Raw genomic sequence first — 16,492 nt, 5'->3', positions numbered from 1 at the left:
GTGGCGCAGGTGACTACCACAAAATAGAAGCAAGTGAATAACTAATTTTCACACTGACAAGCATTAGTAACTGAAATAAATGCTACATTTGTATTTTAGGATCCAAAAACAATTTCCATAATTGGTGCAGGATCTGGTTCCTGTTAAGGCATGTCCTATGCCATTCCTCACTAGAATTTCCTGTTGTACCATCAACCTATTCTTCCATCACAATGTGTATTGCTGTATAATTAAGGATGTATTTTGTGTATTTGAGGAATATACTCATATATTGACTTTAGACTATGTTCCAGTTACTCTTCAGAGTCCAGGCTGAAGAAAAACAAGAGTCTCTAGAAACCATCATAGACAAAGGATATGATCAAATAAAATAATAATACAACACAACCAATGAGCACATGTTATATAAAAGGTAAATCACATTAAATGCAGAAAGTTGATAGAGGTTGTTCTTTTTGTCAAGACTTCCAACAGGCAACACGTTAACAGGCACCTCAAAGAAGACTAAGTGGGAGGCTAAGGGGGAGCAAGTCTTTTCCAGGCAGGAGGAACAGACAGTGCAAAGGCCCTAAGGAAGATGGTAGTTTTAGAAAATCAAGGCTCACACTGAGCCCGTGTGTCAGGGGCAGGAGAGATGGTGTCAGATGATATTAGGAAACAAGGGGACCTGCATGCTGCTGTTGAAACCTGAACTCACAGAGAGTCCCTTTTGTACACTATGAAAATCTTGCACTTTATTCATCCGATTGGAAAAGCATTCTTTGAACTGAAAAGAATTTCCTCCTCAGTCCCTTCTCTTGATGGGGTTCTGGCCCCTGTGTGATTGGTCACCTTGGAATACATGTGTCCAGGTAGCCCTGCTCTGAACACTGCTCTTGGTTTACGAGGTGGGTGCACACACACAGCAGGTCTCCTCATGGGTGTGGTCTCCATGTTTGTCTCACTCACTATTTAGGCTATGACTAGATACAACTCATCGGTCAAGATCAAGTATCTTTTCCAAAAAGAATTTAGGCATACTACCTCAATAGTGCTATGGGAAGCTTCCCATGGAAAAATAAGCTTGGGGTTTCGTACTGGCATGTCCAGTTTATGCACTGTATTTAAAGAAACATAAATGTAGAGGGAAAGAGAATAAAATGGACATGAGGAGGAAAAAAGATCTATGGATAATAAGCTCAGGTGATCTCTGAGAGATCATGAGGAACAAAACTGTTTGGATAATGGCAGCTTTCCAACTCTAACTATACTCCCTTAAAGTGAAGCAAAAATAATAATGTAGAAAGTACATATTTGTCCAAAAGACAAAGGTAGTTACCAACACATGGTGTGGAAACACCTTATGGATTGACTATTCCAAATGAAATCTGACCAGCAAAATAAACTAGTATTTACAAAAGGAAATCTTTTTAATATCAATCAGTAGAAGACTGGCTTTTCCTGTGTCTATTCTATAGTTATTTGACCAGTGGGTTTTTACAGGGTTAAAATACAGATGAGACAAACACCTCACTCACATTTCCTTGTGGCCCCATTCTCTTTCTTGGACTTTGGGTTTGGATGTCATTTTTAGCCAATCAGTAGGCACTGTCTAATTCTGGTTCTGGTCCTTAGCCAACATGCAAAGGCCTCCCCGGACCTGACCAATAAAGCCTGCACATGACAATAAATCATGTAAAGTTACCCTGAGTAACTTTCTTCATGTGATTTAAGCCTGAGCACATTATCACCGAAACATTTCTTTCACTGTACTCTGCCTTCACCATCACAATCCCAGATCTGAGCAAGCACAGCTTCACTTGCTTGGTTCACATTTATATTTTCCAAAAAGTATGTATATATATGTGCACTTACTTAGGAACCCATTTAAGTAAATGTGAAGCTATGAAATGAAAGAAATGGCAAGCAGAATAAAACCTGCTTAAACAGAGTGATTTAGTACCTGTGTTAAAGAAAATTGAATGGAGGAAAATGAGATTTCTGGCCAACATGGAGGCATAGGTAGACATACTGTGCCTCCTCACACATCCAAAAGAAGGATAACAACAAATTTCAAAAGAAATAACAACCAGAGCTGACAGAAAATTGAACTGTAATGAAGTCCAACAACCAAGGATTTAAAGAAGAACATTCATCCAGACTGGTAGGAGGGGTGGAGATGGGCAGCTGGGCAGAGAGGACTCCTAGCAAGGCAGTGGATGGTACAGTGGGTGGTCCCACCTTTGTGTGAAGATAAACTGGGAGGAACAACTGGGAAGTGAGACAGACCAGGTTTCAATGCAGGGAAATAAAGCCTCAGAACTTCTGACTAAAATACCTGTGAGGGCTGAGGTGGTGGAAAAAATTCCCAGCCTCACAGGGGAGTTCGTTGGAGAGACCCACAGGGTCCTAGAATATACACAAAACCACCCACCTTGGAATCAGCACCAGAAGGGCCCAATTTGCTTGTGGGTAGTGGCAAAAGTGACTGAAAGCCCATAGAGAGCTGACCAAGAGGCATTATTCCCTCTCTGACCCCTCTCCCATATTCAGTGCCACTGCATGGCAACTTGGGTTGACCTACCCTAGAAAATTCCTAATGCTTCGCCCCTTACTATGTAACAGGCATACCGAGAAAAAAATATGGCCCAAATGAAAGGACAGATGAGAGCTCCAAAAGTAGAACTAAGTGATCTACAGATAGCCAATCTATCAAATGTACAGTTCAAAACATTGGTAATCAGGATGATCACAAAATTGGTTGAGTATGGTCACAAAAGAGGGAAGAAGTAAAGGTTATGCAAAGTGAAATAAAGGAAAATGTACAGGGAAATAACAGTGATGGGAAGGAAACCAGGACTCAAAACAAAGGCTTTGAGCAGAAGGAAGAAAGAAACATTCAACCAGAACAGAATGAAGAAACAGTAATTCAAAAAAAAATGAGGACAGGCTGAGGAACCTCCAGGACAACTTTAAGTGTTCCAACAACCAAATCATAGGGGTGTGAGAAGGAGAAGAGTAAAAGCAAGAAATTGAAAACTTTTTTGAAAAAATAATGCAGAAGAACTTTCCCAATCTGGCAAAAGAAATACACTTCCAGGAAGCTCAAAGTGTCCCAAAGAAATTTGGCCCAAGAAAGCACACACCGAGACACATCACAATTACATTACTGAAGATTAAAGATAAGGAGAGAATCTTAAAAGCATCAAGAGAAAAGGCAACTAATCACAGATTAAATTTCAAAACTTGGAAATAAAAGAATGTTATAAACAGGCTTTTAAAATCAGGGAGAGAGCAGTATCTAAGTTAGAATTTCTTCTTATATAGAGATATGTGGACTCAAATATCTTATGGAAATTACAGATAATCTTTAGTCAAATCTTTATAAAGAATACCTTCCAGAGGATGGTAGAAGATGATGCCCATTTTGAAAGTGGAGCTGACCACAGAAGCCAAAGGAGCAATACAGAATGAAGGAGACGTGGACAAGGGGCAGTATGTGTGTAGGTGATTTATTAGTGCTACCTACACACAAGAACTTTCACTTTCATGTTTTGTTTATAGCAAGGATTCACAAGTGAAGAATATAAAAGTAACAGCAGTATTTTTTTCTCAGTAAGAAAAGCAAAAAATAAGAAAGCAATGGAGAGAATACAATGTGACTGAGTGATAGATTTGAGCCTACACAGTTCATAAATGCTCACAGTTCTCCACATATATGTATAGAAAAGGATTCAATGACAACAAGAAAGTTGGTAGAAAAAAAACTTCCCCAATTCTTTGTTTAGAAGAAAGCAATAAAAAACAGGAACCAAAGTATGCCGACCCCACCCTGCAAATGTCTGGAATTTGCAGACAATTTACACTAGAAGAAACAATGAATAACTAACTCACAAGTGTATGGGGTCACAGGTAATGAAGTAATGGCAAAGTCAAACTATTTAGCACACCTCTTCTTACTTATCAAACACATACTCTTTCATGCTAATTGAATACCCAGAATGAAAGTAGACTGTGGAATGTACTGCTCATGACCACTGTTGCAAGGTAATATTTGCAAGAAGTGTACTGAATATGGATCCGTGTCATCAATATGGAAACAGTGTTTAAAATGCCCCATGATAAAAATAAAGAACTGCCCTCACTTTACTGCACAGCTCTCCACAGCTAGTACTCTATTTTCCTACTCCCTTTAGATGAAAACTCATTGTACCTGTTCTACTTTCACTTGAAATACTTTATGCCTCCCATTGCCACCTCAGTTGGACTTCCATCAGGGAGTAGTGAGCCATGACACATGTGTTGCTGACTTCCATGTTCACTTCTCTTTTTAGCATCACAAACAACTCATGAACTAGTTAATCAGGGAAGCAAATAACCAGAGGCTGATGGCTGTCAAGAGACCTCAGGTGAATGTACTTGGCTTTGGCTCTCTCTGACCCTTTCTTGGACGCCCTAATACACCCTTGGTCTCACCTGAACCAGAGCTCTGACAGGATAGGCTCACCTGATCCCGAGCTCTGAGAGGGTAGACTCCCAGTAAAGGAAGTCTAACCTCCTGGATGGGTGACAATGGAGGGGGAAGCTCTCAGCTCAGACAAGACAGCAGGAAGGATGGAAGCATTGGTCTCCTAGACAATCTTAGGGTTCCAAAGCAACAGTCAGGTCCCATCCAGCCCATAGTCACACACACTGATAGGCTGGAGATGAGAAGCTATTTACAGCTCCCTATGTCTGCTCATTAGGTACATTTCCATTCTGTTCTTCCAACCTGTAATTGCATGCTTTCCCTGAGGGTCTAGACAGAAGGGACGGTATTCCTGGAGATTCTGTGTTCCCAAAAGACGAGCTTGGAAGTCCAGTGAATCCTATTTTTACTAGTTCCTCCTCATAAAGACTGTGGGGTCAAAAAGACTAACCTCCTAACACTGTATCGAAACCCTCATGTAAAACTTTTCCAAATTTAAGACTGAGGATCCAGTCTGGATTAGAAAAACTCAAATCTCTAAATATTGATTTGTGTTAGAGAGACAACCCCTGATGTCCACAGAAAATTCCTATTTTCTTTTCAACAGGTGGGAGAACTAAGTTCCTTTGATTAAACCATGAGGGTTACACACTGGGTTTAATAACACATTGACCAAAACATTTTGGAATTTCAACCTCATATCACAAGAGCTGTCATTTAGTCCCTCACAATGAAATATTTGTTGCTTATAAGAAATATAGTGAGAATTTTTTTAAATATAATCTAAGCTTGGAACAGAAAAGTAAATAGATTCTTCACGTAGTCTCCTGAAGAAAGTTAGGTCTGCAAACAGCTTGACTTTAGCCCAGGAGACCTCAGGAATTGTAACAGCATAAATGTGTTTGTTTTTAAATCACTAGTGTGGTAATTTTACATTAGCCTTAATAATTGAAATCAGACATTTATCTAAAGGAATGTGTTTAGAAAATTGAGAGGAAGTGTCTCATTTCATTCATTTAGCCTCACCTGCATAAAGGCATTTTGTATTGTATTCCCCCCTTAATTGCAAGACATGTATAATCATTTTGTAGATATTCAGCTTCTCTGGCTGGTAGTGAATTTCTTGTCATCCAAGTGTCAATGGACTTCATATTTTATGCTTTCCAAATATTAATATAACAAAAAGATTCATTTAAATTTCGGGGTAGCATTTACTTTAAATCTTTGTGTCTAAATTTCTCCATCTTTAAATTTTATAGCAAAATTTTATTATATTATCTTTTATACTCATCCTTTTCTTTTTTATCATTTCAACTTTCTCTTAAGTGTCCTTACAAATGTGAGAGTATATATGGGTGTGTGGTTTTCTACATATGTGTGTGTGTTTATTTGAAATAAAATGTACACAAATATACTTATATGCATACATACAACTTTACCTTGAACAGTTTATTTGGAGTCAAGAAAACATCCACATCTCATTTATTTCTTCCAACATTCATCTCAAGTTTTGTTAGCTATCCTACTTTACCTTCAGACATAAGGAAATTGAGGCTCAAGTTTAACAATTACATTGAGAAGCCATTAAACGTTCTTGGGCCTCTTCTTTGGCAACATTCCAGAGTACCACTTGACCACTGTCATCGTGCATTTTTTGGATCTGCATCTAGTCTTTCCATTGTTTTAGTTTCTTTCCATAAAGGAGTCATATAATGAAAAGAAATTATTACAAGGAAAATTGGATCTTCTTAGTGATACCAACATGGTAGACTTTGCTATGGATGTAAACAAAAACCTTTATTCTCGTGATATTCCTCATGCTTTGAGAGAAAAAGAACCACAGTTGTTGCACACCTGAAAGAGATTCAGGCATAAACAGAACCAACTGTGAAGATGCTTGAAGATCCAGAAACTACAAGGCAAATGCAGTCAGGCAGGGATGGTCGGATGCTGTCTGACTGCCTGTCAGACAAGCATGGTTTTAGGCAAGAATATTTAGACACACTCTACAGGTATGCAAAATTCCAATATGAATGTAGAAATTATTCTGGAGCAGAAGAATAGCTCTACTTATTTAGAGTATTGGTTCCAGCAATGGATAGAGATGCTTTGAGTTTACTCTGTGGGAAACTGGCATCTGAAATCTTAATGCAGAATTGGGATGTAGCCATGGAAGACCTTACCGAGTTAAAAGAGACCATCGATAATAATACTGTGAGTTCTCCACTCCAGTCTCTTCAGCAGTGAACACGGCTCATTCACTGGTCTCTGTTTGTTTTCTTCAACCACCCCAAAGGGCATGATAATATTATTGATCTCTTCCTTTACCAGCCACAGTATCTTAATGCAATTCAATGTGTCCACATGTTCTTTGCTATTTAACTACAGCAGTCATAACAAACAAAGATGTTGGACAATGCGAACAGGTGCTAAAAGATCTAGTTAAAGTTATTCAACAGGAGTCTTACACATATAAAGACCCAATTACAGAGTTTGTTGAATGTTTATGTGTTAACTTTGTGTTTCATGGAGTTCAGAAAAAGCTGAGGGTTTGTAAATGAGTGCTTGTGAATGACGTCTTCTTAGTGGATTATATTGAGGATTTTATTGAAAATGCTCATTTCTTCATATTTGAAACTCATTGTTGCATCCACCAGTGCATCAGCATTAACATGACTCCAGAAGAAGTTGAAAGGTGGATGCAAATTTGATTAGAAATGCAAGACTGGATGACAAAATTGATTCTAAATTAGGTCATGTGATTATGGGTAACAATGTAGTCTCATCCTCTCAGGAAGTGATTGAAAAGACCAAAAGCCTTTCATTTAGAAGGCAGATGTTGGCCATGAATATTGAGAAGAAACTTAAACAGAATAGTGGCTCAGAGGCTCCTAACTGGGCAACTCAAGACTGCCTTCTACTGAAGAACTATAAAGACAAAACAAAAAAACAAAAAAACAACAACAGAAACTGTAAAGGAAAGATGAAATAATAAAACCATTATATAAATGGTGACATACATTTTAGAAACAACATCTTGAGTATAAATTTTGGAGAATTTGAATAAAACTGCCTGTTTCATTAAATAAAAGTTTATTGTGCACTTTCTTGACTTATACACAACTAGAAATGTCAGGTATGGACTTTAAGTTTTATGACTTTTATTCATCACATTGAATATTTGAATCATGTTCCAGTTATATTATACAATGATACTTCAATAAATTACTTAGAAGGAAAAAAGCATAGCAGTGCATGGATTGGAGTAGGATCTAGAGCTCAGGTAGCTGATTCACACTTAGAAATGGTAGAAGGTATCTCTTCTACTTGGGAAAAACGCAAAGTGCACTCTAAAAAGGACAATAAATAAACAAAACGAAGCAGAAACAAATTGATAGATAGAGAGAACAAACTAACGTTACTAGAGAGGGAGGGAATGGGATTGGGTAATAACAGGAAGGGGATTATGAAGTATAAACATTAGTTATAACATAAGTATAGGGATGTAAAGTACAGCATAAGCAATAGCGTTGATAATACTGCAATAACTATGTACAGTGACATGTGGTTATTAGACTTATTGTACTCATCAATTTGTAAGGTATATAAGTATTGAATCACTATGTTATATACCTCAAACTAATATAATGTTGTATGGTAACTGTAATTAAAAATAAATTAAAAACATAAAATTGGCCATAACTACACAGGTGAGGCTAAAATTATCACCATGGTTCTCTGAAGGTACAAGAGGAAGGACAAAGACATAGTTGGTATCAGAGCAAGGATTAGAAATGCTACACTGCTGGCTTTAAAGATGGGTAAAGGGGAGTGATGTCAGAGAAGTGGCTGTGTGAGAGATCCCCTTGGTGTCTCCCCGGAAATGTCAACAATTTGAACAGCTATAATTTGACAAAGGATTCATTGCTCAATGGACATGTATGCCTCAGAGACCTACACATTGAAACATTTAAGGTGGGCCAGAGTGAACAAACAGAGGAGGGAAGAATATATGATGGACCTGGAAAAGGACAGAGCACAGGGGCTCGGCTGTGGCTTTCAGGCAGTTGGCATTCCAGAAAAGGAAAAAGAACCACTGAGTCCTTCCATACTATGGACTCCCAAAACTCACCTTCCGTCACACTTGGTGTCAGGTTGTGGAGTACTTTATGTGCAAAATGAATAATGCTTACTATACAATCACTATTTCTCCTGAGTAAAGATTTCACTCTGACATTGACCCCAAGTTTGGGTGCTGAGGGGGCCCCACGGAGGTCCAAGTTCACCTACAACAACAGGGCAAAAGAAAAAGTGAATCTGGTAACTGTAGAAAATCCCACCCCCGAGCATTGCTGCTACAGTGACAGCAGCTACTGAGGTCAATTCTGGGATTTCACACAGCTCAAAAACTGTAGACTCAGTGCCACATCCTAGAAAATAATGGCAAGACCTCTTCCTAGGATTCTACTATAGAAGTGCCACACATACAGAGATGCCTAGACACAGAAGGAACCCATCAAATAGATTGAATAACCACGGTAACGAAGCAGCTTAGAAAGAAAACAAAAGTCTCCAGAAAGCAAAGTAGAACACATGGATATATGTATTAAAAATGACAGAGAATTTCAGATTGCAATACTGAAAATACTCAACAAAGTGCAAGAAAATATCAACACACAATTGTCTTTCCCATTTTAGCCATTTTTAAATGTGAATTCAGTGGCATTAAGTACATTCACGATGTCCAACCATCACCACCTTACATTTTCATCATCCTAAACAGAAATCCTGTATCTCTGAAGCAATTATCCATCATTTTCTCTTATCTCATCCTCTGGTAACCTCTTTTCCTCTACCAATTTGCCTATTGCCATCAAAGTATATATACTTCACTTTTATCTATGACTTTCATATAATATGTTCATCACATGAAGATAAAAACTTGATCTCGGATGACCTTTCCACAGGGTGAGGTTGATTCTCAAGGTCACTTGCCATAAACCCTGCACTGACTCTCCACTAATTTTAGAATTAGTCAACAATTCTGTAGCCAGAATATAAGACTCTCTGTTATCTGGTGACTGCCCACATAGCTAGACTCATGTGTCAGTTTTTATCATCTGCTCCTCATTGTTCATCATGTACTACCAGCTATTTTTCATTTGCTAACAACACTTTAACATTTCATTATAATGCCCAATTACTTTTCTGTAGCATTTTCTGGTGTGTGCTTATTTCCTACTGCACCTGGAATATAACTCCCCTCGTCCTTCAAGTTTCAATGCTACTGTTGGCTGGCCTGGGGCCTTGGTGGACCTGCAAGAGGAGTTGACTATTTGGGGATACTATCAACAAGAGTACAGTAACACCTGACAGTATTAATTTATTCATTTACATGACTTTGCCCAAGTTTAGACTCTGAGCTTAAAAGAAGGAGCAAATCTTACTATTTTCTCCCTCCACAGAATATATTTTAGTGCTTACCATACAGTAATTGCTTAATAAATATTTGCAGAGACCTCAAAACCAGAGAGTTGAGTGAGGGAAACAGATACGTCCTCCATGGTGGGAAATGAGGAGCAATGAAACAAGGGGAGGGATGCCTAGGACAAAGGCTAATGCCAGAAAAGACAGATGGGAGAAAGAAGACACTCTGGTAACCCAGAAACTCCCTCCAGACTCAGGAATAGAACATTTCTTGTGGGGCTCCTGTTCTATAGCCCCAAGAAAGGGCAGGGAGGTTGAAGCACTCATGTGACCTCTGGAAGATATAACTGTGTTTCCCATAAACTGCGATTGGTAGAGTACACCTGAGAGCACTGAGTGGAAGCATTTAAGGGTTTCTGTGGCTTGAGGAGCTCAATTCCCATGTGCCTCACTGAAGACATTTTCTTTTGTCTTTCTGTTTCCAGAGAGATTCATTTGCCTGGAGCTAGGAGAGAAAAACAGAATGCAAACTTGTGCCCGATTTAGTCCTGGGAGACCTCTTTGGGTTCTTATGTCTTTGTCCCCTTTCTTCCGAGAAGGAGGTCACTGCTCTTTAGATATGAATTCTATAACTACATACCTATCAATAATTACTTTAAGTGCTCTCATCAAAAGACATAGGGTGGCTGAGTGAATAAGAACACATGACCCAAGTGTCCATCGATAGATGATTTGGTAAAGAAGATGACCTACATATATAGAATGGAATATTACTCGTTTAGAAAAGAATGAAATTGTATTGTTTGTGGCAACCTGGTTGCATGTAGAGGGCATTGTGCTAAAGGAAATAAGTCAGACATAGAAATTCAAAAACTGTGTATTATCTCTGTCTAAACACTAGAGCTTATACACACAGAGAAGAAATCGATTATTGCCAGACGTGGGAGATGGGGACATAGGTGAAACAGATGGAGTGGGTCAAACGGTAGAAACTTCCAGTTACAAAATCAGTAAGTTCTGGGGTTGTAATCCACAATGACAACATCTGATAACAGTGTGCTGTGTATTAAAAGCTGTTGAGAGAGTACCTATTAAAGGTTCTCATCATAAGAAAAATATTTTTGTTACATTGTGTGGTGATGGATGGTAACTTGACTTATTTGGTGAATCATTATGTTGTCCAGATGAAACTACTATAATGTTAAAGGTCAATTATATTTAAAAATACATACACACTATTATTATCATTCAGTTCATAAGGTCCAATGTCCAAAACATGCCTCATTTTATTAAAGGTAAGGGTGTCCACAGAGCTGTGTTCTCTTTAGGGGAAAATAAAGGATAATCTCTCTGTTTACCTTTTCCTAGTTCTGCAGAATGACAACACTCCTTAGCTCTATGCCCATCCCCATCTTCAAAGTCGGCAATGGGGGAGCAAGTCTTTCCTGCATCACATCACTTCTGGCCTTCCTCTCTCACAGGTAAGGAAATATGATTACTTTGGGTCCACTCAGATAATTCAGGATACTCTCCTGATTGAAGGTTAGCTAATTAGACACCTTTATGTCATCTATCATCTAATTCATGTAGCCTATAATCACAAATGTTGGGGTTCAGGAGGTGGACGTCTTTGGGAGGCCATTATTCTGCCTGCCACATTATGTGACAGGATTCTGGCCAAAGACATGCCAATGGAAGTCTGTTAGGTGGAACTTTTTGGAAATCCTGTAGTTTTTAATTTAAATAATATTTTTAATCAAAATATCAATATAGAAACTGGCATAATATTCAGCAATGCAAGCATGATATTGAGCAAACAATGGCAGCCATGAAAATATACATTGTAACATTCTGTTTATATGAAGTCCAAAGGTGCAATAAGTAATCTATGCTGTTAGAAATCTGGAGAGTGGCGACAAGTGGTAACTGGATTTAGGCACAAAGGGAGCTACTGCGTGGCTGGACATGTACTATTTTTTGGTCTGAGTTACAATTACAGAGAATATATTAGGTTTGTGAAAGTTCATTGAACATTTGATATGATAATATTCCATAAGTACTTTGCACTTCAAAGGAATAAAAATCCCTTCTCATACTCTCCAATACTACCCTCTGAATTCCTCCAAGACTTCCTGTGTGGCTGACAGTTTGACTGTTTGGAAATACAGCAGCTAGTCTGTGACCTCGAGGACAAAACACTCACAGAAAGAATCTTGGTGCGTATAAAATAAGACTCTTTCTTTAACAATTTCATGAGACTGTCAGAGTAGCTATGAACTTCCTCCCTAACTCTACATCTGTGATTTACAAAAAAGTAGTTTTAATTTATAAAAGTCTTTTTATGGCAGATCCTTTGAGCTAGGCCATCCATGATTTAACACACTGTCGTAAAAAGTATATCTGTATTTTTGTAATTTGTGAACACCAGTGGCTCAGTGGGTTGGAGCATCGTCCGGAACACCAAATGGTTGTGGTCAATTCCCAGTAGAGCACATTCCCAGTAGGTTAAGGGTCTGATCCTGGTTGGGGTACGTAAGGAAGCAACCAATCAATGTTTCTCTGTCACATTGACGTTTGCCTCTCTCCCTCCCCTCCTTCCTCTCTCTGGAAATCAATAAACAAATCCTAGGGTGAGGGCATGTTTTTAAAAAGCCTTGAGAAATAAGAATCCTGAAGATAATTAAAAAATAAATCCCCAAAATGCCATAGGGAAACCAAATGAAAAGTTTAGAGATTTTTTCTCTGCGTCAGTAAAGTCTTAGTGGTCACAGAACCTGCCCTCCACCAGAAAGGAACCTGGCATGGATGGGCACTTGTGACATCACTTACTGCCCTCCCTGCTGGGTTACTTGTAGTCTCCAGAGATTCTCATCTCTCTTCAACCTTCCCATTCAAGGTATTCACAGTGGAACTTACACAGAAACGCCCCCTCTTCTTTCAAATTCCATTCTCTGTTCTATCTGCATTTCAAATGCCGCCTTTGTCCATCAGGCGCCCACCCCAGGCAAATACAAGTATCAGATTGGGAATCATTATGAATATGTGAAGAGGAGGCCAATAAAAAGAAAAGCACTGTCTACATGAGGAAGCCCAAAGAGATGGTTCAAGGAAAGGAAGAGCTCCCTAGCTCTGTTAATCCATGAGTTAAGTCCCTGGACTCGAGAATTCTGGAGGGAAAGTTTTATTTCTTTTCAGCCTAGAAAAGGCAAGCTGGAGGCAGGGGGAGAGGGTGGTGGTGTTCATATGCAGAGCTGTTTGACCCTCTAGAGTGGAATTTCCACATCTGCTCATTAAACATATTTTTAGTCTCACCTTATTCTCTAACAACATTCAGTTTGAGGTGGGGGATGCAGAAATAAAACATGACTGAATTGAAATTTACATAAATGGTAGGTAGTCTGTTTGCAAAGGTGGTCCCAATTATTTGTTTGTATTCTTTGGCAATGTGACTGTGAATCTCCTCCCATACAAAGGCAGAGTCTATTTCTCTACCTTTGGAACTGGGATACACTTATGAATTCTTATTTGCTTTGGCCAATAAATATGGTGGAAGTGACTGTGTTTTCCCAGGACTCGTCGTTTTGGCTGCTCACACTCAGAATTTTGGCTCAGCTGTGTGAACATACCAGGTGGGCCTTCCAGAGGAGAGGACGTTTGCACACAGCTCACTTATCTCAATCTAGGCCTCTCTAGATCAGCCACAATACCTGAACCCCTAATATATACCACAGCACAGCCAAGGTCAGCAGACACACCCTGGCTGACCCATAGCTGACTACAGACTCATGTGGAGACCAGAAGACATCGGAACACCTCCCCACTATAAAAATGCATTAGAAAATAAAGGAATTATATTAAACTGTTCCCTTTGGGGATGGCTGGTTATATAGCAATAACAAACTGATATTATAATCAAAGCAAACACAACTGAGATAATTATAATAATCAGTTACTTACTTTTAGCATTTGTACTCATGGAGGACAGGATTCACAATCATGCCTTTATTCAAATGTATTTGAGATAACTGCATAAAAGCAAATCCACTAAGATTCCCTTCCAGGTAGTCAGGACAGGGTGGAATGACGTGCACCTTTGTGCAGGAAAATTGGTGATCACTTTTCAAATGAATGGGTAGGATTTTAATTCCTGTGTGATACATCCTTTGATGGAAAAAACTGAAGATATTCTGGAGTATAAAGGAGATATATATTGTATGACATTCATATGGGTCACACACTATCCCTTTGGTGGATTTAAAAACATTTAGAAAAGGGGAGACTTTTCATTTAGAGCACTAGAAGGAGTCCCATTTGTAGGGAGCAGTTGAAAGCATTCAAGCAGAAACAGGAAAATAGATCAGAAAAAACCCACAAAATATTCCACATAATTCTTCAGCCCTCACACATGGAAATCATATTCCACACTTCAATGAGTAGATGTGCACCATGAAAAATAGTTTGAACAATAATAAATAGTCTGCCAATTTTTGCTTCATTATATGTATGGTCAACTGTTACATATTAGATCAGTCTATTTATTAAAATGTATGTCTCTTGGTAGACTCATCTTGAACATATGGATTTGATAATCATTTTTTTCCAGGGGCTATGGTAGGCATGTGGACACACAGCTGAATAACAGAATTAAGTGTATAAAACCAGGAGGCCAGCTATAAAACATACCAGCATGTTCAAGTCTACATTGTCAAGAAGTGTGGTAAAGGTACTGCTATAGAAAATAGTGATGACCATGGAAGTGAAAATTCTGGTCTCAGATATTCCTCTACAACAAAATTATGTAAATGACCTCAGTATCCAAGTGTAGTTTGGGCCATAGGAGTGTAGAATTCATGACTATTCTTTTAGTAAAACAACACAAATATTACTTGGAATGATATAAGAAAATAAATTTTCTTATGTCATAAGACAATAAATTAGGTTAAAGTAATTCATGTTAATCCATGAGATACATGAGAATTTGTAATTACATATGGCCCAAAGATTGTATTAACTTGTGTCAAACATCTTGCTGGGCAGCTTTGAACATTCATGGACATTTCTTCACCCTCATACAGTTGGCCCTTGAAAAGCCTACCTGCCAAGGAATCTTTCCAGGGCCCTCTTTATGTCCTTGTTCCTGAGACTGTAGATGAAGGGGTTCAGCATGGGTGTGACCACAGTGTACATCACTGAGGCTGTGGTACTTGACTGTGAGTGGCGGGTACCAGCAGAGCTGAGATACACACCTAGGCATGTACCATAAAATAAGGAGACAACTGAGAGGTGAGAGGCACAGGTGGAAAATGCTTTATACTTCCCCTGAGCTGAGGGGATTGCTCATATGGATGACACTATCTTAGTGTAAGAATAAAGGATCCCAGTAAGGGGACCACCACCTAGCAGCCCTGCTGAAAAGTACATCACCAGGTCATTAGGAAAAGTGTTAGAACAGGCAAGTTGGATCACCTGTTTGAGTTCACAAAAAAAGTGGGGGATTTCTAAGTCTGAGCAGAAGGACAGATCCAACACCATTAAGCATTGTAACAGGGAATTCAGGACACTCATGATCCAGGACACCAGAACCAGCACTCCACAGAGCTGGGAGTTCATGATCACTGTATAATGCAGGGGATGACAGATGGCCACATACCTGTCATAGGCCATGCCGGTAAGGATGAAGTCATCTAACACTGTAAAGAGCATAAAAAAATACATCTGGGTGATGCACCTGCATAGGTGATGCCTTTGCTCTGTGTCTGGATGTTCACCAGCATCTTCAGGATGGTGGTAGAAGTGAAACAGATGTCTACCAGGGACAGGTTGGAGAGGAAGAAGTACATGGGCATGTGGAGATGGGAGTCTGAGCTGACAGCCAGGATGATGAGCAGGTTTCCCAACACCGTGATCAGGTACATGCAGAGGAAGAGCCCAAATAGAAGGGGCTGCAGTCCAGGTGTCTCTGAAAATCCCAGGAGAAGAAATTCTGAAACCTGTGTAACATTGCCTGGTTCCATGTGGTGCAGGTGACTACCAAAAGATAGAAGCAAATGAATAATTAATTTTCACACTGGTAAACATTAGTAACTAAAATAAATGCTACTTTTATATTTTAGAATCCAAAAAAATTTACATTTTTAGTGTAGGATCTGTTTCCTGTTACGGCATGTCCTATGCCATTGCTCATTAGAATTTCCTTTTCTACCATCAACCTATTCTTCAAACTCAATGTATATTGCTGTTTAATTAAGGAAGTAGTTCAAGCTTCTGAGGAATATACTCATATATTGACTTTAGACTATGTTTCAGGCACTGTTCAGAGTACAGGATGACGAAAACAAGAGTATCTAGAAACAAATCATAGACAAATATAATAAAACAAAAATAATAATATCTAGTAGTGCAGATGCTATATAGAAAGGCAAATTCGATAAGTGAAGAAAGTTGATAGAGGTTGTTCTATTTTTTGTCAAGACTTACCAACAGGCAACACGTTAACAGGAACCTCAAAGAAGAGTTAGTGGGAGGCTAAGGAGGACCAAGTGTTTTCCAGGCAGTGGATACAGACAGAGCAAAGACCCTGGGTAAGATGATTGTTTTAGAAAATCAAGGCTCAGAACA

General features: G+C 38.9%; 2 pseudogenes; one reads left to right on the top strand and one right to left on the bottom strand.

Moving 5' to 3' along the window:
• Window positions 1–6,053: 6,053 nt before the first annotated feature.
• On the top strand, window positions 6,054–7,439 carry LOC112301428 (eukaryotic translation initiation factor 3 subunit E pseudogene; annotated as a pseudogene).
• A 7,526-nt stretch (window positions 7,440–14,965) lies between these two features.
• On the bottom strand, window positions 14,966–15,888 carry LOC112301427 (olfactory receptor 7A5-like; annotated as a pseudogene).
• Between the last annotated feature and the right edge of the window lie 604 nt (window positions 15,889–16,492).

Source organism: Desmodus rotundus, chromosome 9, assembly GCF_022682495.2.
Source record: "Desmodus rotundus isolate HL8 chromosome 9, HLdesRot8A.1, whole genome shotgun sequence".
Taxonomy (NCBI): Eukaryota; Metazoa; Chordata; class Mammalia; order Chiroptera; family Phyllostomidae; genus Desmodus; species Desmodus rotundus.
This window is presented reverse-complemented; position numbering and strand designations above follow the sequence as displayed.